This window comes from Ambystoma mexicanum, chromosome 6q (genome assembly GCF_040938575.1).
Source record: "Ambystoma mexicanum isolate Mex_15411 chromosome 6q, UKY_AmexF1_1, whole genome shotgun sequence".
Lineage (NCBI taxonomy): Eukaryota > Metazoa > Chordata > Amphibia > Caudata > Ambystomatidae > Ambystoma > Ambystoma mexicanum.
This window is the reverse complement of record NC_090937.1, coordinates 991906683-991929319: the sequence shown is the minus strand read 5'-3', so window position 1 is coordinate 991929319 and position 22637 is coordinate 991906683. Positions and strand designations below refer to the sequence as shown.

At 45.2% G+C, this 22637-nt stretch overlaps 1 non-coding gene across 1 annotated transcript; it reads left to right on the top strand.

The window, feature by feature from the left end:
• The first annotated feature begins 1319 nt into the window (after positions 1-1319).
• LOC138517105 (U6 spliceosomal RNA) lies at positions 1320-1426 on the top strand. The gene has a single exon (XR_011282379.1). It is a non-coding gene; the product is annotated as a U6 spliceosomal RNA (small nuclear RNA).
• The last annotated feature ends 21211 nt before the right edge of the window (positions 1427-22637 follow it).

Sequence of the window (22637 nt, the reverse complement as noted above, 5' to 3'; positions counted from 1 at the left end):
CGGGTTTTAGGGGGCCCCAGGGAGAAGTGACTCGGAATAGAAAATACTGTATCCTTGTGCTGTGACATCACAGCAGTTGATTATGAATTCCATAATCCTCTGATGTGATGTAATAGTTTTAGTAGTAGGATATGGCATGTTGAGAATGAAACCATTGCTAATGGTTTCCCATTGGAGCCATGCACAACTGTATAATGTTGCCAGATCGAGGCAGAATGCAATAGAAAAATGCCAGGGGTTGGTTTCTTGGTTGATGATGTGGTAGCACCAGCAGCACGTGGGGATGCATACGTTTCGACTATCAAGTTAACTCTTGCTGGTGCTGAATTGGTGCAGAGTTAAAAAGGCGTGGTGTAATTCAGATGGCCGCTGAAATGGTGTATTTTTCATAAAGGTGACAAATTAGCAAGATCAATCGTGGAAAATAATTAATTCACCTTCTATAAACCTTTTAAAATCCATAAAATGTCCTTAACGATGTTAGAGAATTGCGGGGAGCATAGCGATTCCCTGCAAATTTATTTTGAATCCCAGGCAGATACAGAACAATGTGACTCAAGCATATGCTCTGTCCCTTTATAGACAGGGAATGTGCTGTTGTCGTCCCACAACTGCTCTGGTGTGTTGTGAATGTTCATAAAGGTTGCTGAAAATAGCAAGACTTTGTGAGAACGTCACCTGCTCCAAGGGACAGGGATAAGTGGTGAAGGCTGCCTGCTTGGAGATCCCGATTGCTTTGATTAGAAATCCAGAGATAGTGATTTGGCACGCCCGATCGATCAGTGCAGGCCAGAGGCAGCCAAGGAATAGCTGTCCACGGAGCTCCTGCTTGAAGAGTGGTCGCTCTTCTGCAGTTGTGGTGCTGGTGATGGTGGGGCTCAAGGCTGAGTCCCAGGGGCAAGGCAATGCATGCCCAGGACCAGCTACTACCAGAGGTCTTTTCCCCAACGTGTTCCACTTTCTTGATCTGAGGACTCTCGTAGGGATGTGTTTAATGATTCTGTTGGGTAGATCCTTCAGACTAGATCCCAGTTTTTCCAATAATGCATAGGACGGTGGCATCCATTCTGAACAGAATGGGTAGCCAGTGGTGTTTTATTTTTCTGTGCTCCTCATATGTGACTGTTTTTCCTGAGGCTGAACACCAGTGGTGCTGCCTGTTTTGGAAGACCTCCAGGTGCGCAATTTGCTTCTTGCGGAAGCCTAGCAGAAGGCTTCTCCCTTAATCAAGCTTGCATGTGATTAATACTTAATAAACTGTTATTTGTAATTCATCTCAAGGGCTATATAGCTGTGTGTCTCCTTTAAGATGAACACCCGTGTTCACTTTGGCAGCACATATACTAAAATTGGAAGGAGACAGAGAAGATTAGCATGGCCCCCGCGCAAGGATGACACGCAAATTCGCAAGGATGACACGCAAATTCGTGAAGCGTTCGATAAAAAAAATAAAAAATAAAAAAATAAGATGAACACTGCATATCGTACCCATGGGATGAGAGGTTTCTGTATGTAGAAGCTCTGATTCTTGGTTACTTATGACAAGGTCCCATTTTATTTTGGTTAGGACTGATTACTCTGCAGGCTCCCCTTGGAGTAACAATAATAAGGTCCCCGAAGGAAAGGGTCTTTAAACATAAAACACTTTGACCTCATGAGTTAAGCAGTGTCGTCAAAAACGACTGTTGCCGCTGGATTACTCCCGCATTACCACACCGCCGAACTATGTTTGGGAGGTAAAGCGGAGGAAAAATCACCTGCAGAATGGTGGAGGTAATTCCGTCGCTTTACAGCCAAACAACCAAATTGCCTGAATTACCGCTGGTGGTAATTCTGCCGAAATCCCCAGGAGGTCCTATGGACTCCAGTAAATGGGGACTAACACCGCCTACCACCACTTTACTCCAGTGTTCATTCAGCCAGACCAAGTGGTGGAAATGGTAAATCCATGTGTTGGTATCTCAGCAGATTTACCGCTGAGATTCCACCAAACTTGTATTGGGACCGCCTGACTAATGGTTTAGCAGTAGTGGTGAAATATCCTTTATTACAGAATACTCTTTGTTTTATGACACCACGAAATTCAGTGTTTCACAATGGAAACTCTTTAAAACCGCCTTCTTTTCTCTAGTAGGAATTTCATCCACACAAAAACAGCCCAAGATATGAAATGACCACCTGCTGTAATACCTCATGCAGTTACATGGTATTCCCCAATGGAGTATAATAGGATTGCTAAATGGGGAATATTGCATGTGGTAATAGTAAACGAGTTTGCAAGTCATTTGCCCTTGTAAGAAATGCTGGTTGCAGTAGAGAAATTGACCTGCATTTTTCCGATCTTTTTATACCACCATAGACTTTAATGGACCTTTAGAATAACCTGTTATTCTAAGCTTGTATCTCTGAGCTCCTATTTATCTGCAATACCCTGCATAGGCTACAATTGTTTTATTTTGACCCTAACTATTCCCATTAGGACATGTTCCCTCGCTTGTGGGATTTCCTATGCATTGAAATTGCTCCACTCATTCCAGAAAAAACAACTGGCAATTATCTGCATTGCCGCTTCACCCAATGGTAATGTCCACAGGATTGTAATGATGTATTAGTATCAACAGGGGGTGTTGTAGCTAGCAGTGGCAATCATTATGGGGGCAAAATGTGGCACCAGTGAAACGTTTATTTAATTTATAGCAGCGCACAAAGTCCCGTGGGCATCTAGGTGCTATTAACAGGCAAACAGACAAAAGTGGGGAAGTGGTGGGGAAGTAGGGAGGGAGGTTAGGCGGAAAACAGAGTTTTGATAGACTTTTCGAAGACCTTTTAGGCGGGTTCGCCTCTCAAGTGAAGGGAGAGCTTGTTCAAAAGTGACGGTGCCCGGACTGGGAAGCTAGGTCCTCCAACTTTTGAGCGCTTGAACCTTGGTACGACCAAGCAGTGACTGTAGGCGAATTTAAATCTTTCCCTACATCCCCATCTCCTAAATATGTGCTGCGTGCCATTCAAAATGCACTAAAAGCTGTTAAACATGATTTTGGGCATAATATATTTAGTTTCGCTGTGGCTTGACTTAAAGGGAAACCGTGACTTGTAAGACCTCAAGGTCTATCTTTTAAAAAGACACTTTCAGTGGGTTGGGGCGCTGTTACGCGCAATTAAGATGGCCGCTTTATCGGAGTGCTCCGATCCCACGAAGATCTTACATTCAAATTAATCCTTTTCGGAGCCGTGACTGAAGGAAGCACCTTATCCATCTGGTGCCTCAATGCACACGGCACATTGTGTGCAGAGTTCGCAGCTCGACTATGCCTGTCGGGCTGTCCCGCTAACGGCGGGCTGCTGCGGAGATCCGGAAGATTCTCGCACCACACCGTGACCGCAAAGAAAACACTGGGCCGTGTGGGGGAGGAGTGTTGATTCCTGTATGGTGGCTCTGCGGTGCGGGCCCGGAGCGGCAACTGGAGGCAGCCCGCATGAGCTGACACTGTAATCCTTAGCCGAGCGGAGGATCGGCTGTAACACCCACCCGCTCCCTGATCATCTACCGAGAGGGCGAGACGTCACCCATGCTGGGCCCCAGCTGGCTCCGGCCGAGGGTCCGTCGCCAGATGGGCCCTCGGACTGGCACTGCAGAGGCCGGCTAGGGAAGTGAAAGAGTTGCGGCCCCTCAGACGGGACAGAGAAAAATCAAACGCGGTGCTTGGTGCACCACGGCTGCACTGAGGAGAGGGACATGGCCCGCCTTGGCTAAAGAGGTACGTGCCCAACACCACGAGGGGACAAAAAGGGTACAAAAATCGAAAAAGAAAATAAACTGTAAACACCGGCCAGCACTTAGGTACTCTACAAGACGTGGGAGGATACAGTCCACCCGTGTAGTGGCTGGTTAACTGTATTCAACCCGGAATCCTTGGATGTGGAAATTTTATGATGCTGGCCCAATAATACCTGCCACTGCGAGGGCCCCACAACCGCATACGCATTTTTCTATCCTTGAATTTTGGCCCGTGCTGGTGGACAGGCGGATCACAGAAAACGAGCGCAAACCTCCTTAAAAACACCACCAAGGCACCTCTTACACCCTCAGCCCGAAATGAACAGATCTGGCCTTGGGGGACCCCTGCTGACTCCAGTTGACTCTCCGACATCGATTGAGTTCACGGGAGAGTGCTGTGGCGACCCCCTGCTGCCTGAGAGAAGGTAAATGGGACGAGCTGAGCCACAACACAGGGCACAGCCCGTTTGCACCAAGGACCTGCGCGCCTGGCACCACGAAGCGAAAGGCACTATAAGCAGCGATCAATAACCATACGCTATAACACGTGGGAGGACACAAGCTATCCCTGTGAGGGCCAGTGAGCTGAGGTTGTTGTGGAGATCCATATGTCGGATACATGAGACTGGAGGTGCAGGCCCAGCAACACCAACCACTGCGCAGGAACTATACCCTCATACGCAGGAGCCCGCAATTAGCCCCACTCCGAGTTAGCATATAGGTGGATCACACCGACAGCTGCAACAATCCTGGATTGCAACACCACTAACCGCCACGCATCCAAGGCCCTCAGCCCAATATAAATAGGCCTGGCCTCCACGAACCGCAAGTCATCTGACAACTCAATAATAAGTGTTGGGGCTGTGACCACTGCGGGACAGTTAAGTCACCAGGGGATGCCCCAGCGGATGAGGCATTCAAAGGCCCTGTGTGTACATTGTCAGCTATAACAGGCTAAACGATCACAGAATGAACTACCCTACCATATAGACCAACACCAAACAAAGCCCTGTCCCCAAAAGAAATACATCATCCTTCTCAGCCCACAGCAGGGACCTAATATACACCAGCAGGAGGAACCCCGGGGGACACGGCCCAGCTACAGAATACCCAAGGATCCTGGCAACGACGACGTTGATTGACCAAAAGACCTGTTAAACTGGTACCCAACAGGTCGTGACATACACACAAGGAAACAGGTCTATATGGACTATACTAGTGTCACGATGCCCGCTCCTGGGGAGCCGGCTCAGGCCCTGCGTCCCCGAAAGCGGACATCAAGTCCCCGGGGAAGGTCCCAGCAACCCCTTATAGGGGCCCTTTGGACAGTGTCCTGGCGTATGGCGCCAGTCTCATAGAAAACGTCAGTCCTGGCGCCATAGGCGCCAGGCTCATTATGAAAGTGTTTGGGTGCACTTACCTGATGCAGACCATGCTGCAGAACCCCGGCCTCCTTGAGGCCTGAAAGGAACTACTTTACCTGTGGGACTCATTTACCACCCGGGCGTGGTCAGGGAAGGATCCATACCTGATTGGAGGAAGGACACATTCTAGGAACTTCTTCCAAGGCTATTTAAACCACACCCGATCAGCCACACGTGCTTCGTGTTGTTCTGCATCTAGCAGCTGGACGCTCACCGTGTCTGCTCCTGCATCCTGACTTCTGCCACGCCTGCCAGCATCCTGAATCACCTGCAAAGGAAGGGAACAAGAGAACAGAAGAAGGAAAAGGCCTTACCTGCTAAATCTGCATCCCAGAGACATTTCGCCGACGATCCTGAAAAGGAAGACATTTATTTTTAAAAGCACATCACATCAATCGCTGCAGCGCCTCATTCTACTCATCTTACAGGGCGCTTCCATGTTCTGCAGCGACCATCCGGATTCACAGTCGCGCCCCAGCGCCTAGGGAGAAAAAGACAATAACGAAGGTGAGAGAAAGAAGGGAAAAGGGAAGCTAAATCTCCATGTTAAGACTTACCTGCTGGGTCATTCCCTTTTCGTTTCGGGTCCGCGCCGCATCCAGGCATTTTCGGACCCCGGCCCCTAAGGGGAAAAAGACATCAGCTTTAATGAGCGAATGAAAAGACATTACCAAGACGCTCATTAAAGACTTACCTGATTTCCACAAGGATTTCACCTCTCATCTCGGGTCAGTGCCTGTTCTCCGGCATTCCATACCCCGGCCCGTATGGGGAAAAAGACAATAGCATTAGAACATTAATGCATGGACACAAGGGGAACCACTTATCAAAAACTTACCTGGAAGCCAAGCAAGTTTGGTTCTCACCAATCCGAAAATCCAGTGAAGTAACTGGATACCAACGCACCCCTGCATCAGAAGCAGGATGGAGAGCTCGTCCTTCCAGACCCTAAGGTGAGACGCTACGGGTAAGCACAGAAGTGTTTTGAGGAGGGTGAGAGGGGTAAGTGGGAGGCCGATTGCATTACCCTCAGACAGTTAACCCCCTATTTTCACCTACAGAAGGATACTTCTGCGAGTCAGACAAGCCAGATTTGGGGCCCGGTCCAGTCCGTCTCCCGACCCCTGCGCATCACCTTAGACGGGGTCACAACAGCGCGAACCAGGCCAGCGCCTCCGTGGGAGTCAGGTGAGCGTTACAACTAGACCAATATAAGCGAAAAGTCCAATCCAAGTTATTCATCTTTGATCCACGCCGGTGACTCATGGGCCGCCACGAGAAGAAAAACACAGGTGGAAAGAAAACTGGTCCAATGGACTCCTTTGCTAGCTCCCAACCCCAAGGGATGCCTGCCACGACGTCAATGGGAGATGACAACCCTGCAGAGATACCGCTCGAAGCCAGAGAAGACCGCTTAATGACTATGGTTCAGAATGGGTTCCTAGCAGTGAATGTCAAGTTGGACAATATTGTTGCAACAATTAGCTCTCTTAAGGCTAGAATAGACAAGGAAAGCTCTTGCATTACAGACGCCGAGAACAGGATCAGCACAAACGAAGATGCAATAACACAACATAGCCAGGAAATAGCACAATTGAAAGGAGAACTGTGCAAGACTCAAGTAAAATGCAAAGACCTTGAATCGAGATCTAGAAGGAACAATATCCGTATTGTCGGCATGTCAGAATCCTTCTGCAAGGGCCCGATGGAGCAGCAGGTGTAAGGCCTGCTGAAAACCCTTCTAGGCACAGAATCCTTCTCTGACCACTTCCTTGTTGATACCACTGCATCCTGGCACCGCCACCCAAGCCTGGGGCACCGCCGCGCATGATCATTGCTTGCCTTCTCAACTACAGAGACAGAGACACGATCCTGAGGCTTTCCAGAGAAAAAGCTACCCTACAATACAAGGAAAACAGAGTTCACATATATCCGGACTTCTCGACCAGCATCCAAACACAACTGCGATCCTACGAAAAGGCCAAAAGGCTACTAAGACTTCACCATATCCGCTACGCCCTCATCTTCCCGGCGAAGCTACGAATCCAACATGGAGGCAGATCACATTTTTTTGAGAACCTCGCAGAGGCCATATCATATATAGAGGCGTCCATTCCCATGCCTCCCAAAGATAAAGCATGGGATCAGAACAGGCCACCGCGACCGGGCGATAACAGACTAGGCCCACCTGACTGAAACAGATTTCCGGTGATATCCTTACCCGGGCTGTGAAGCCCATCCATTCAAGATCAACTGCTCCAATCGATAACTAATGGGACAGCCTGGATCAGGAGCCTCTACTGATGGAGGCCATGCGACTACAACGAGCGACCCTCAGAAAAGTTCCACAGGTTATGGGGGAAGGGACACATCATCGGGTTGGGGTTGACGGTACGGGAGTGGGTAGTGGGGGGGGGCACAAAGTTTTTCCACAAATGGCAACAGTTTAAAAACAGAGAAGCCGGTTTCATCGAGCACAGTTGTAAAGGCTAGTGGCACTTACGCATCAACACACAAACTAGTACCAAAAGAAGACTATGGCACAGGGTGACAAGGGCATAAACATCAAACTCCTTTCATGGAACATCCAGGGCCTAAATAACCCGATTAAGGCCAGGAAAACTGCAGCATACATCAAAAGACATAATCCCCTGATCATACTATCACAAGAGACACATGCACTGGGACAGGTTTGCACCAACTTCCTCCCAAGATGGGGCCCACTAAGATACTACACAGAGTATTCCTCCCAATCCAGAGGGGTTCTCACTCTAATCCATCCGAAATTGGGCTTTCGTCTCCACGATATCAAAATTGACATGCAAGGGAGATATGTTTTGGTCTGGGGAGAGGTGGCGGGGAGGGGGAAGGTTATAGTTAATACACATGGCCCCAACATAGAGGACCCCGAATTCTACAACACCATACATAATATCTTAACTGAAGTTGAAGATTCGGCAGTGATTTGTGGGGGAGATTTCAGTACGATCCTTGACACGGCCCTCGATAGGTCCACAACCGCCCATAGACCCCCAACTAAGACTGCATCAGCTATACGGCAGATAATGCAACAAATGACCATGGTTGACATCTGGCGAGAATTACATCCCCAGGAAAAGCATGACTCTGAGTCCTGAATATATTACTGGCTAATTAGCTTATTAGCTCAATGCTCACAAACATGGTCCTGAACTACGAGATGTACCCCCGTACTCTCTCGGATCATTACCCAATATCCATCACTCTGAATTTCTGCGACACTACCCCGCGGGCCAGACGCTGGAGAATGCCCCCACCCTACTCAGAGACCCACGCGTCTGTGAATCATTACACATTGAAATAGAGGAAATCTTTCAATTAAATGGGGGTTCGGTAGACCAATATGCCACAGTATGGGAAACATTTAAAGTATGGGTGCGAGATGCAATAATGGCCAAGACAACCGGATTACTGAAATCTGTTAGACGAGAACTGGACACTACGGAATCCAAACTTGAACTACTTGAGTTTGAGTACACTACTACTTATAGTAAAGAGGCCCTTTCAGACATCCACACGACACTGGCAGAATTTAATAAACTTGCTGAGAGGGAGGTCCAGTACATGGCTGCCCCGGCCCGGGCTCGCAGATACGGGGAAAGCAATAAGGCTAGGAAGTTCCTAGCCCAGATGCTCAAGGCCGAGAACTGCCACCCCCTCATTGCGGCTATTCAGATGCCCAGTGGGAACATGGTAAATAGCGAACAGGAAATAAATAACATGTTTGCCGCGTTTTACAAGTCACTATACTCCAATCAGGACACCAAATCAAAGGAAGAAATAACGGAGTATCTACATGCACTCAGTCTCCCAACTCTAACCCCACAAACATGAATGATATTAGACACCCCCATATCTCTTGAGGAAATAACAGAGGCAATTAAGGCATTAACCCTAGGTAGGGCCCCCGGGTCTGACGGTCTGGGTGCCGAAATATATAACGAATTTTGCGACATGCTAGCCCCAGCCTTGCTGAAAGTTTGGGAAGAGGCAATGGAACGGGGTATACTGCCGGACACTATGCGAGAAGCAGTAATAATGGTCCTCCTCAAACCCCGGCGACCCCCTCAAAGCATGGGTTCATATTGGCCCCTCTCACTCATTAATACAGATGCAAAGATTTTTGCAAAAATCCTGTCAACCAGGCTACTACCCTACATGCCCATAATGGTACACCCTGACCAGGCCGGCTTCATACCGACCAGGTCTGCGGCCCTGAACCTGGGCAGACTCTTCGGAGTGATGGCACAAATAAACCCAAAGGCAGACGCGGTTGTAGCATCCCTAGACACCGAGAAGGCTTTCGACTCGGTTTCCTGGGACTATCTATTCTTGGTTCTTGAAAGATTCGGGCTAGGTCGATATTTGTAATCTTCATACGGTTACTGTACACATGTCCGGGGGCAAAAGTACTATCCAATCAAACTATGTCATCATTATTCCAACTGGGTAGAGGTACTAGGCAAGGCTGCCCCTTTTCCCCCATACTATTTGCACTCACAATAGAACCTATGGCTGCATATGTTCGACAAAACCATGAAGACAGGGGCCTCAGAATGACCGGACAGCCACAAATTATCTCCCTATATGCAGATAACACTCTACTATACGTCCAGAACCTGGAAAACCCAGAGGAAAACTTAGCACCGATTATGGCTGAGATCGAGAAGTTCTCTGAGTACTCAGGATATAAGATCAACATATCGGAACTATTCCTGCTCACTCCCAACACTAGAGACATGTCAGACACACAAGGATTTAAATGGTCCCCTATACATGTCCGCTATTTGGGGATTATAATATCAAGAGATAAAAGTACACTGTATGCAGATAACCATGGCAAATTATTACAATCTCTCGCCATCAAATTACAACTTTGGAACAAACTCCCTTTATCCCTTTACGGGCGAATATCGCTGCTCAAGATGGTAGCACTGCCCAAACTATTATATCTTTTTTGTAACATACCGATATGGCCGGGCAGAACATTCTCTTCTTGTATGGGGGGGGGGAAGACGGCCAGGCTGAAATGGTCCAAAATGACGGAACCTTTTGAAAAGGGTGGGATCATGGCACCAGACTTTGAACTCTATTATTTAACATTGCAGGCGCACTTTGCGAGACACTGGTTTGACCTGGAGGACACAGCAGCACACATTCCCCTGGAAAGGTATGGGCACCCCCCTCAGACTTACGAGCAGTAATGTTCAACCCCAAACGTAAAGACACATGTGTATATGACCCCGTGAGTACTACCACAAGAACATGGTATATGATATACAAGAGAATCGACCTCACAAACCCTTACAATTCAGAGATACCACTATGGAACTTTCTGGGCATAACACCCACATTTGATAAGGTACTTCAGTGGGCATGGGATCCAAAGAAACAATTTAGAATGCAGGATATGTTCCTGGAAGGACATTTTTGTGAACTAGATGATTTTATCAGAGCGGTGGGTGGAGGTCACCTCAAACAATTCCACTTTCATAGGATGAAAACCGCCTTTGCCGCTAAATGGCCCTCATTCCCAGCAGAACCGCCCACACATGAATGCATTGCAGCCATGACGGAACCAGGGGAACACAGGAATAGTCTGTCTGCATTATATAACCTTGTCCAAATGCACTCCAAACCACGCAACAACATTAGAGAAACATGGTAACGAGACTTGGGAATGGAGTTATGTGAAGCCACATGGTTGAGGTACTGCCAATTGACCAAACATGTATCCATGAACTCAGGGCTGCGCCTGATCCAATTAAAAGTTCTAAACCAACTACACTATACTCCCGCAGAGTTAGCGAAGTTTGTGAAAAAACCACACAAGAAGATGCCCCAAATGTGATGCCTCAAACGCAGACTCTTACCATATGTACTGGGCTTGCCCACCCGTAACTAAATTCTGGGGGAAGTGGCAGAAATTTTAGAAGACATTACTGCAATACCAGCCACACCTTCCCCACGGAAATACCTATTCGGGGATATCAGAAAGGTTGCAGTGACCACTAGACGATTGTTCAATTTGGCATGTGTTGTTGCAAAACGGAATATACTGAAATGCTGGAAATCCGTAGAACCTCCCAGGAGATTGGATTTTTTGAAAGATCTGTCTATGATCAATGAGTGTGAGGAACAATTTACTATATCATTGTCGCCGAGGTGTCACCCCAAGGACATATGGGCACTGTTCAGACTATAGCTATGCAATATGCTCCCCGAAGAATATGACAATATGCCATCACCCTCCTAAGTACATTTGAACAATGTGATAATATGTAAACTACGTGTGCGTTCCCTAATGTTGTTTTAATTGATGTGTTGTGCCGAATGCCGACCAGTTTAGTCTTGATGTAACTCTCTCTGAACAAAAATAAAAACTTTAAATTTCTTTTGAAAAAAGACACTTTCAGTGAACCTGACTTTGCACATGGATTCTATGAAGGGCTTAAAATCTTGCACCTTTCGCTATATGTGTCAGGAAAGGAGGTGCCTTCATGACATTAAGGTTAGCAGGCCTGACATGCTGAAAAGCTTCCAAGCTTTTTAGAGAAGCACGGTTGGCAGACACCCAGGGGGTGAGTAGTGATGTTGATTCCCTAAAACAGATCCCCATTCTAGTGTGGTATGCGTTAATGGATGAGGACAGTTACAGTTGTTGGAATGGGGAGGAAGACCCCAGTATTTAAGTAAGAGGACAGGCTAGGGGAAATCCCACGCCCACAAAATGGAAGAGACCAAAAATGTGACAAACGACTGTTTCATTTAACAAAACCTATATAAAACAGGGACAGCATGAAAATTAGGCAGAACTCTGTGACTCTCAAGTAACTTCAAGCTGGACAGTACCTTAAAAAGGGGTATGACATCGCAATTTAAGTTTTATTTAAAAGAGACCTGAGGTGGGAAGGGATTGGTTAGGTTAATCAACTAGATATATGTTCTATATGTGTTAGTGCATTCATTGGCTACTGTCTATCTGATGGCTCCGCCTGAGACCACCCACTAAATTGCTACAGGTGAATACGGGTCATCTCTGCAATATTCTATTGGCCGATGCAACAATGTGTAGGGCAACATAGATGGGGGATAGGGATTGGTCAGTATTGGTGTTCTCAGCCATGGCACTTTGGAAGGTTACCAGCACATGATCACAATAGGGTAAGAACAGCACCAAGGTGCTACTTGTCCCAATAAGGTTACCATTTCTGATTCTCTATGCCACCGGCCAGGACATTTAGCTTTTAACGTTGCACTACCGTGTATCTTTTGTCCCGAGAATTGTATGAGAACGAAGGTCTCTGTCTGTCTATGCCTGATTATCCTCTAATTGTGGGTCAAGTGTGTGGAGACCACATGTTTTGGAGTATTCTGCTCAGCATTTATAAGAATTTTAGCCCTTTTTACTGTGAGTGCTGTTACCTCCCTCGGCTTCTAGAGACTTGTTCGTGCTACCTTTCTCTCAATATTAAGTCTGAATTGGTGGAAATCTGACCTTCCAGCATTACCTGGTTCTTAACTAATCTGAGAGAACTGTGTCTCATGTCTGGGAACTGGTATCGTTTGTAACTTTGGGTGCTGATTCAGACCTTTATTCCCGGGTAGCCTTGGCAAACATATGCTCTTTGTTGTCTGGGCTGTTTGTTTTGGGATTTTCTGCTAACTCAGCGAACAGGTGCCCCTTCAATCTCAAAGCTTCTCCACTATCTCCCATTCACCCACATATGGCTGCGCCATCCATCTAGTATTACCCAATTTGTTCGTTTTGAATTGATCGAATGATACATCTAGCCAAATTCAGCCAGTACCATTCAATCGATTCAACTCAATCAAATTGGGTAATCACTACCCAAAATGGGGAGCAGGGGTTGCGGGGGTGTCTGCACTCCCCATGTTTGGTAGTGATGGCCTTTGGGGGAAGATGGGGTGTCCCCCGCTTCTAGAGGATTGGAGGCGGTGGACGGGGAAAAAAAAGAAGAAAAGCGGCCCCTGCGGCTTCCAATCCAACCCGCGTAGGGGGGACAGAACTGACGCTGCAGTATCAAAGAAAAGCGAATGTCAAAAAGGTCAGTAGAGGGCGGGTGGTGGAATGTATTGGAGGTCGTGGGGGGGTTAAAGTTTTGCCAGATTTGGCCACAGTAATTTCTGACACAAAGAATTCTGCCACGGCCAAATTGTATACATCCATCCATCTTGTTTTGCATGGCCACTCATTTTAGTTGCGTTCTGCAGAAACCAAGCATTATGGGCCTCATTCCGAGATTGGAGGTAGTCATGGTGCTATTTGCGCCATGACTGCCTCCAATAACGGTACCAGCACCGGTCTCGTTCAATGGGGACTTACCGGTGTAGTCCGACCTTTGCGGGACCGGTAAATCCCCATTGAATAAACCATTCCCCATTCCCATTTGAGCCCCCGTAGGGATCAATGGGAATGGGGAAGTAGCTAATAACGGTACTGCAATTTGCGGTACCGTTATTAGCTCTGAAGTCCCTTAGCGGGTCCCCTCCATAACGCCTGGTAAAACCAGGCGTTGAAAGAGGGACCCGCTAAGGGAACTCGTAGTAGGGCGGTAAGGGATTACCGGCACCGGTCTCCTTAACGGTGCCTAGTTTCCCTTACCGCCCTACTCGTAATGAGCCCCTGTATGTATTCTTGTGCATCTTGCATATCAGCGTAGAGAGAGTATGTGTTTTCTAACCTAATGGATGCAAGCGTATTCTTCATGTCTAAGTGCAATTTGACCTATTGTTTGTGTATCTTCGTGGTGGATGCGTATGTGCTTCATGTCTAATGCACCTACATGTATCTGGGTTCAGTAGAGATGTAATTTGCTTTCATCACCTCTGTTCACAGCTTGTTCTTATCCTTGATAGCCTGCAAGTTCATTTCTTCTTCGAGTGATCCAGCATAAGGTTGGTAGGGCTGCCTTAGTGAGTAGCATCTCTCGCACCTGCGGTATAGCAGTGGTGGGGGGTAGATGCCATAAACGATGCACTTCTTCCACTTCTGTAATATCAAGATGGGGAGGGGCCAATGTAATGAATGTGGCAGTAAGCCCCTGTTCCAAAGGCTGGAACGGGGTTAACGGCCCTGCAGCCCACTTTAACACCCTGAGTGACACAAAGGTCATTAATTAGGGTTCTGGGCTGTTATCCCCGTTCCACTATGATCACTATGATGTACGCAAATGCTTTATTTCTAAATATGTGTGATTTAGGGCCCGGTTTCATAGAACAAGTGCAACGTCCCTGCAGTGTATATGTAAAACAACTTTGGCATTACCTGCACACAAAGGTATGTTTTGCTTGTGCTGCGTATTCATGGACTTTTTACCGCAAAACAAACTGAGACGCAAGTAGCACCCAGAACGCCTCACGACACGCACCCACGCAAACCAAAACCAGTGACATATACCAACCTTTGCGCCTACCTTATCCGCACCATCAAGCACCATGAAAATACTGTAGGACGCCCCCTCGAGTACCCCGGCGACACTGCATATGAACCCCCATGACCCAAATCAACACCCCAATGATCTATATACCATTTCACGTAACTCAAGGGAACGGCTGGTAAATCTTTGTGTGAACTCCCGTAATTCAAGACTGCGCCCTGCTAATCTGCATACTATCACCCCTAACACCAAGTGGCGCCTCAACTACGTGCCATCACCCCAAAATTGCTATATGAACCTAACCTTTGCACATTGGATCCAATGCGCACAGTGCTCTACGCCTCCTGTCATGTTGTGGGGTAAAAAGACAGCCCTGAGTGACAGAGATGGAGCGGACATGTTAGGCCCCATTGTGAGAGTGACGCTGGCTCAGTGTGGATTTCCATTGACATATAAAAGCCAGTACAAAACAGTAATTTCAACATGTGGCCTAGTGAATGAGCGAAAATGGGCCTCCCTCCATTTTGTTAGAATGTACAGGCACTCAGCAGAATAAAGTGCAAGTTAGAACTGGAATATTGCTAACTGCGTCAAATGGGTTCCAAAAAAAAATGGGGCACTCCAGATGCTGACTTTGTGTAAATGCCCATATTCCAAACTGTAACAGTGCACATGGAAAGAATAAATACATTTCAAATACTGTGCAGCTAGAAGCTAAAAAGGAGGAATGATGCCTTACATTGGGAAAGTAAAGTCAAATGACAGACCACGTTTTCAGGAATATAGAGACTCAATTTCAGCACATAAAACTGACAACATTAATTAGGCAAGGCCTTTTTCATTTTTCCATAAGTGAACACTGGTTTCTTATGTAACTGTGGCATCCTTGTGAAGAATACCAATAGAGATCTTATTTCTGTTTATACAGTATGTAAAGAAAGATTATATTGTGAACAACAGGACCTGGTGCAGTATTCAAAGTCACATGTACACAGTGGGTAAATGCAATATCCTAGCCTTTCAGAATTGTGAACTGCAACTTGTTTTTCTTTCTGAGCTGAAATTCTGCCCCCAAGACCTTTGTGGCTGGGCCCACCAAAGAAACAGGTCTGGTTGTCCAATTTAAATGCTAAGATATACAAAGAAGTAGATTGTAATTATGGGATTTACAGATCACATGACCAACAGAAATGACCTTTGAGGTCAGGTTTCACATAAAAAGTGCATTATCTCTGAACAAAGACCATTTTAATTACAGAAGAAGAGGGTAGGATAAACACTGACTTGAGGAGGTGACTGGTCACATGCTTCAGGAGAAATGGAAACTTGAAGGAGAAATTGAACTACCTCTCATGACATGCAGTGCTATTGATTAAACATTGAACACATTTTCCTAAATAAAAAGAACATTGTGTGTCTTATCAAGCCCACCCCAGGTTCATTCTAAAAGGGATAAAAAGCCAGTTGTGACCATGTAAAACATAATTGTTGAGATGAACATAACTTTAGTTATGATCAAAAGTATGATTCTAGCGTTTTCATAAATCTGAGGAATTGGAAATATTGATAGATTAATACACGATGAAATCAATGTTGGAAGTATGTAGTGTTAGAGTTGTAACTATTTCGGTGCAGCAGCAAACTGTGAAAAATTGTGGCTCAGCCCAGGAAGGCTGTGCTGAAATAAAATGAGTATGGTCCAACTCGCAATAAAATATAGAGCTCAAAATATATATATTTATGTGGTTATTTGAAAGGTTAAGGTAGTTGCCACATTGTGAGATTTTTCAGAATACAACATGGAAAACCTACATGCCACTTTGGGATGAAAAATCTGTCTCCTACCTCAGCCTACATCATACATATCTCCCAAAATCTGGTCCTATCAGCAGCCATTGGCCATCTTGGTAGGAGGTGAATGGAGAGTGCTAGGCAATCCTTACTGTGGGAATTGTGACAATGTTGGCGGGTCATCAGCTCTATAAGAGAGCATGTTTGCATCAGAACAGAGCTTTTTCACTTTATTCTGGGATATAGCCTGCAGACAGACTCTTGGGAGGGACAGCTAGCAGAGAGGCCTCAATCCTTGCTTTGAAGACAGTGACAGGGAAATCTAGAAGCTAGCGGGGACCCCATCAGAGGAGAAGAAAGAGGCTGGGTGCAGGAGAAAATCCTTGACTGGAAGGCCTTGAAAAGATATGTACTGTCCTCAGAGGAGCCCTGCTGTGTTCCCTGACCAAAGCCTCCCATGTAAGTAGACCAACTCAAAAGCCATCAATTGTGTGGGGAGCTACCTGACTTATCCCTTTCCATTAGTGAGTAGAGGGGGAGAAACTGAGAAGGCCGTTGGCACATTGTATTAAATCCAATTCAATTTAATTCCACTATAGAAAATCACCCTATCCATTTAAATTGCATTGTGTTAGGAACAGCCTGCCTTAATCCTTTCCATTAAATTGTGGGGATGGGAAAAGCTGTGTAGATCCTTAGCACATTGAATTGAAGTTCAATCAATTAATTCCCATATAGAAAATCACGGGATGAGTGCTGTTAGAATTCGAAACTAACAAAGTTCATGCCCAATATGTTAGAGCCGTTATAGAGCATAAAGACTTGGGTGACTGTCCTTCTGAAACCCCTGACTCCCGTCCTGAAGGGGGGTGTCCATAATCCTAAAATAATTAATCCTAAACGCTAACCTTCAAGTGAATGTAGAGGGTACAAAATGAAATTTCCCATTCATTCCCTTGTATCCCAAACCAGAATTACCAAGCATTGCTTCTCATTTGAATGTGCATTGAAAAACTATTTCCCTTTGAGTTCCTTTTCCCAACCTTGCCTTTTATATAAAAGTTGAAAAACATGTCTCCATGGAAATGGCAGGACGCCTCTTTCCACAATAAGTATAAACAGACCGGTTCTCATCAGACAACATCAGAGTTGCTTTTCAATCGTTTCACTGTCTTGTTTTGTATATCCTGTGACTCGTTTCTGCTATCTTTGTTGCTCGTAGCCTGTGCAAACAGATACTAGTACTAGCATTACTATCGATTTTAATTTTGTCGTATAATGGCAACAATACAGCCCTACCAGTACGAGCCGGAGTATTCAGAGGCGGAAATAGTTGAAAGAGAAATATGCAGAAACGATGGGGCATCGGACGACAGTTGGGAGGGCGAATCACCGGATCATGAGCCTGAGCTAGTCGCATGGAAGACGTTTCCACCTGGTGTACCTGCAATCGGTGCAAGGTCATGCCAAGCGAGGTGGAGAACTGCTGCTGCAAAGAAAACTCTGGATGCTTGGCCTACATATTGGAAGAAGACACACCACCGCTATGCGTTACCGAGCTGCATGACTTCAGGACAGCCTGCCTCACAAGGTCCGTGTTGAGGATTATGTTGGTGCTATGCACAAACTTTGCGCCACTGTTCGCCCGCGCAATCCAAGTAACGAGTAAGTGTACTCTAGATGTGATGTCACTTAGGCCACAAACATTTCACGTTGGTCTCCTATATTGTCATCATTTTTATCTATCAGTGCCAAATGAATGTAGTCTGGCAATTCAATACATCTATCGCGATTTGGGGAAATCACAGTGGTCATCTTATGTGTCTTTCACGTACAACCAAGAAACAATATTTGTCTGTGCCCCAAACGTTATGGATTGCATGGGTTTTCACTTTTGTAATGTGTCTACACTTTAAAGCCCATGTTGATTGATACATGAAGTAACGTTTGTACTGGCAACTATGCCGTAGGATACAAGATTGCATTTTCAACTAAGGTTTGTACTCTTATCAGGTTCATTTAAATACAGTTTGTATGTTTCTCTTCCACAGGTGCTACAGACGCTCAAACAGACCACACCCCTGCAATCCACATAAGTGTGTCTCCCTTCAGCAGTGTTCTGACCCTTTTCGGCATGCCTCATGCCCATCTACTGCCCCCCCCTCCAGTATCAATAGAGGTTTGCACCTGTGGCTGTGTGCTACGAAGAGGCTGGCAGGACGGGAACAACAGAGGTGTCAAACACCATGTACACTTCAAAGGTATCATCCGCGCAGGGGCCATTGCTCACATGGCCTCCCCAGACCCAGTGTCTCCAGGCTTTATATAAACCCCTTGATATATATCCTGAGAACATCTATGAGCACCGGAAGTCAACTCGTGATTGTGCTACTTGTGAACATCTGTGAGCACTGGAAGTCAACTCTTCATTGTGCTACCTGCTCCCCTGCTACTAACTACCCTGCTTGCTGAATCTAATTGTTTGTTAGTCAAGGTAAGGACAGGTCACCCAATCATCTCTTTCTGATCTCAAACTTTCTATCTAATTCGAACAAATGTACCCAGTAGTGTAATGTTCATTCATCTCAATGACTTTACCATTGTCTACTGTTTAAAGTGTTCTGATCTCGATATATATCACATTTCATCAGTGTCAATTGTGATAGAATTGCATCTTTCTCGGACCATGTCTATAAGCATGTTTCCTTTTGATGCATGAAAGTACATACAACGGACGAGTAACACGTTACGATTTACGTCGCATCAATCAATTCTGTATGAAAGTTATCCCAAAGTATATTCGACTACACGGTTTTTGCTTCTTTGGCCAAAACAAACATTGTATAGAAAACTTTGATATAATTTCATTAATCTCAGGCCTTCAGTAGAATTGTTTTGTAATTATGTGTTCTTTTTTAATAAAGATTTTTCAAGAATGCCTGCTTGTATGGTTTTCGGTTGTCCTACTAGGAGCCATGTCAAAAGTAAGGGCACACTCATGCATACAACCCGAGGAATATTGATTTAATAAGAGAATGGGTTCGACATTGTGGTTTTCCAGTGTACGAGCTTGAAAGTAGAGCCCAGGCTGTCTTGGGAGACTCGAGGGTCAATTGATTCCGCATCTACAGCCTGCACTTTACAGACGACATGTACGACCAATCGCAGTACACAAAAAAGCATTGACTCAGAACGTCTCGTAAATTGCTTCCAAATGCAATTCCAACTCTATTCATGCACACGCTGCCTGCGGTGAGTCCCGAATGATGAATTAGCTGTACTGAACAGGTAACTCCATGAATGGATTGGTGCTTTCGGTGTAAATGTGTCTTACTAAAGTGTGCATATTTACCAGATTGTATTACATTTTAAAAATATCACATTTTACTACACATCTGTCCTTGGTTTATGGAGCATCATAGAAAGTAATTATGACCATAGAAAACAATGCCATAGTGCCCTTCAAAGAAGCATAATCCTTTTGTAATCAGTTGCTTGACATGTCCATTTTTTTAGGAGAGCATACTGATGGAAGCACAGACCCTTGCAAGTGACGAAACCACCAACACGTCCAGTATACCAGCGGTGAGCCCTACAGACTTGCAGAAGTTCATATTATCGACAGTTGGATCTTCCCACATGTCTAATGAAAATCTAATCTTCCCTTTTACCACTTTGTGACAATGCACTGAAAATGAAGGAGCAAGATTCTGCATCCATTTCTTTTCCGGAGTCAACAACAACTTCAAGCCCCTATCAGGTAATTTTATTTCACTTTTCAGTTTTGAGAATGTATTATGCTTGGAATTTAAAAGAATATGAAATTGTTTATGTATCCTGTTGGTTGTTTACACTATGGGCCTAATCATAAGTTTGCCGGTCCGGTAGTAACAGCGCCATAAGCTACCGGCACTGTTGCTACCGGACCGGCAAACTACGAGTTGTGCTTGCGGGTGTCTTTCTGCCCACCAGGTCTGATGTGGCGGGTAGACCGGCACCCGCGAGTACAACCCGACGGATGCACCGGCGCCATTCATGAATGGCGCCGGTGCATCCAAACTCCCCATTCCCATTGAGCCCTATCAGACTCAAATGGGGATGGGGAGTAATGAGTACTGGCACCCGGAAATGGGTAATTACCGGGTCTGTCGGTGTCAGAATACCGCGGTAATTGCCCATTGCCGGGTGCTGGTAATTTCACGAGTTTGGCGCCAAACTCATAATGAGGCCCTATGTGTCATTTATGGGTTTCTCTTTATATGTACCATTGTCTGCATCCCATTGTCTCTGTTTTCATCCATACTAAAACAAGTACTGTGTTACAGGGGGATGCTGGTACTTCGACTACAATTACATCATCCTTTAGAGATGATCCAGAGTATGAGGTATGTGTACTGACAGTTCCCTTGAATGAAAGAAAGTAAATCCTACATAGGATACTATTAGACAGTGACATTCATATAAACGTGCAGTGTTTCAAACTTTCATCATTTCAGTTCTAACGTTACACTTCCTTCCTAATGCAGAATACATTGCAAAATGTTTGAGGGCAACATTACAATCAGTATATTTTGCACATTGTGGGATATTTTGACCACCTCAGCTGTGCTATGCTACATCACTTTACTGCATTGGTGCAAGAACAGCACAAAATGGCTGTGCTAACTCCTGTACGCGGCAAGATCTCTAAACTGCATTTTTGTAACAACCAGAAAATTACTGCACCACCCTGCCACACACATTTCAGGTGGGGTGGAACAAAGTACTCACTGCAGGAATGTGCCAGTGTGATCTGCAACATGTAACATGGAGTGAAGTGAAAGAGGCAGCATTATTTTGCTGAAAACCCAAAATGCCTCTTTAATATGACACTTTCCCAACCTTAAAAGTGCTGGTTGGCGCTAGATTCATCAATTTCTCATGAACCACTGTGATTAAAAAGGCCCTGCAATGCACAGGATCATTCATTGTGTCTCAGAGGAACCGGGCCTCATTTGATGACAGCTCCTGTCAAATGTATCCTTGAAAAATCAACTCAGAACTTTGTTTTCATTTTACATGGGAAACGCATCTATTTTCTTTGCAACAGTATCAAGAATCAGCTGTCCAGAGACAGACTCTAAATAGATGCCTGTAACTGTATCCATGCTGCAAATCAACCCCAGCACTCAAGAAAAGAACTATAGCTGCAACAAGTGTATGTTTGCTGGAGATGAAATCCGAATTTAAGAAAAAGTAAAATGTGCTTTATCCTGACTGAAGGGGGAAAATCGCCGATTTTAAAAGTACATTATTGTGTAAAGGCTTGATTACTTAGAAATGTAAAAGGATTTGTTACTGTGAAAAATACACATATAAACTGTTTTAATTCTATAGTTTTAATGTCAAGATTTAAAAGGAGAAAATCAAAGATAAAACCCAGGCTGAGTTGGCAAACTATATAAAAAGAAATTGCTCTGCCAGTTGCTAGCCCGGAGAAAGGGTGACACCTCATAAACTTCTGGAACAGGAAAGTGGCTAATTGCTAGCTTGGAGGTTTTGAATACCCAGGACAAAGAAACTTCCCAAGTTGCATCAGACATTCATCTTTGCTTCAGGATGAGACAATAGCAGGCTGAGACTCACACCTTTCAAGTGTGAGGGGCAGTAAACTTCAGTCAAAAGAGAGGCCCCTCATACTGCTTCAAAGGAATTGACATTTGCTTGCAGTTGGGGAAAAGAAAAAAAAACGGATTAAGTGACAATAGACTTCCTGTTGGTTTTAAAAAGCCTATTTTGTAACTGAACTTCAAGACATTTAACTTTGCAGCAAGAATAAGAAAAAATATGAAAGGTTTGTAGTTTTAAATCTAATTGTATGCTCTTTCTTTGAAAACATGGTAGAACTCCTTACTGCATAAGGAACAGAAGTTTTAAAGAATGACAACTTGTGAGGAAAGTATTGATATTGCGCACATAACATTTTGTACACACATTCCAGGGGTAAATGCGCATCTGTGTACAAAGTTGGGAAATGTTAGGCCAAATCTTTCATGGTTAAAATTGCCAAAATATAGCAGAAAGGCAAAACCAGTTCCCATAGACTTGGGGTTTGAATTGAAATATGACCCAACAAATATGTAACCTGCGTATCTGATTTTCTCAGAGGTGATAACTGTATAAATATGTATTTGTGGAAAAATTAGATTTTGGTTCCAGTAGCCA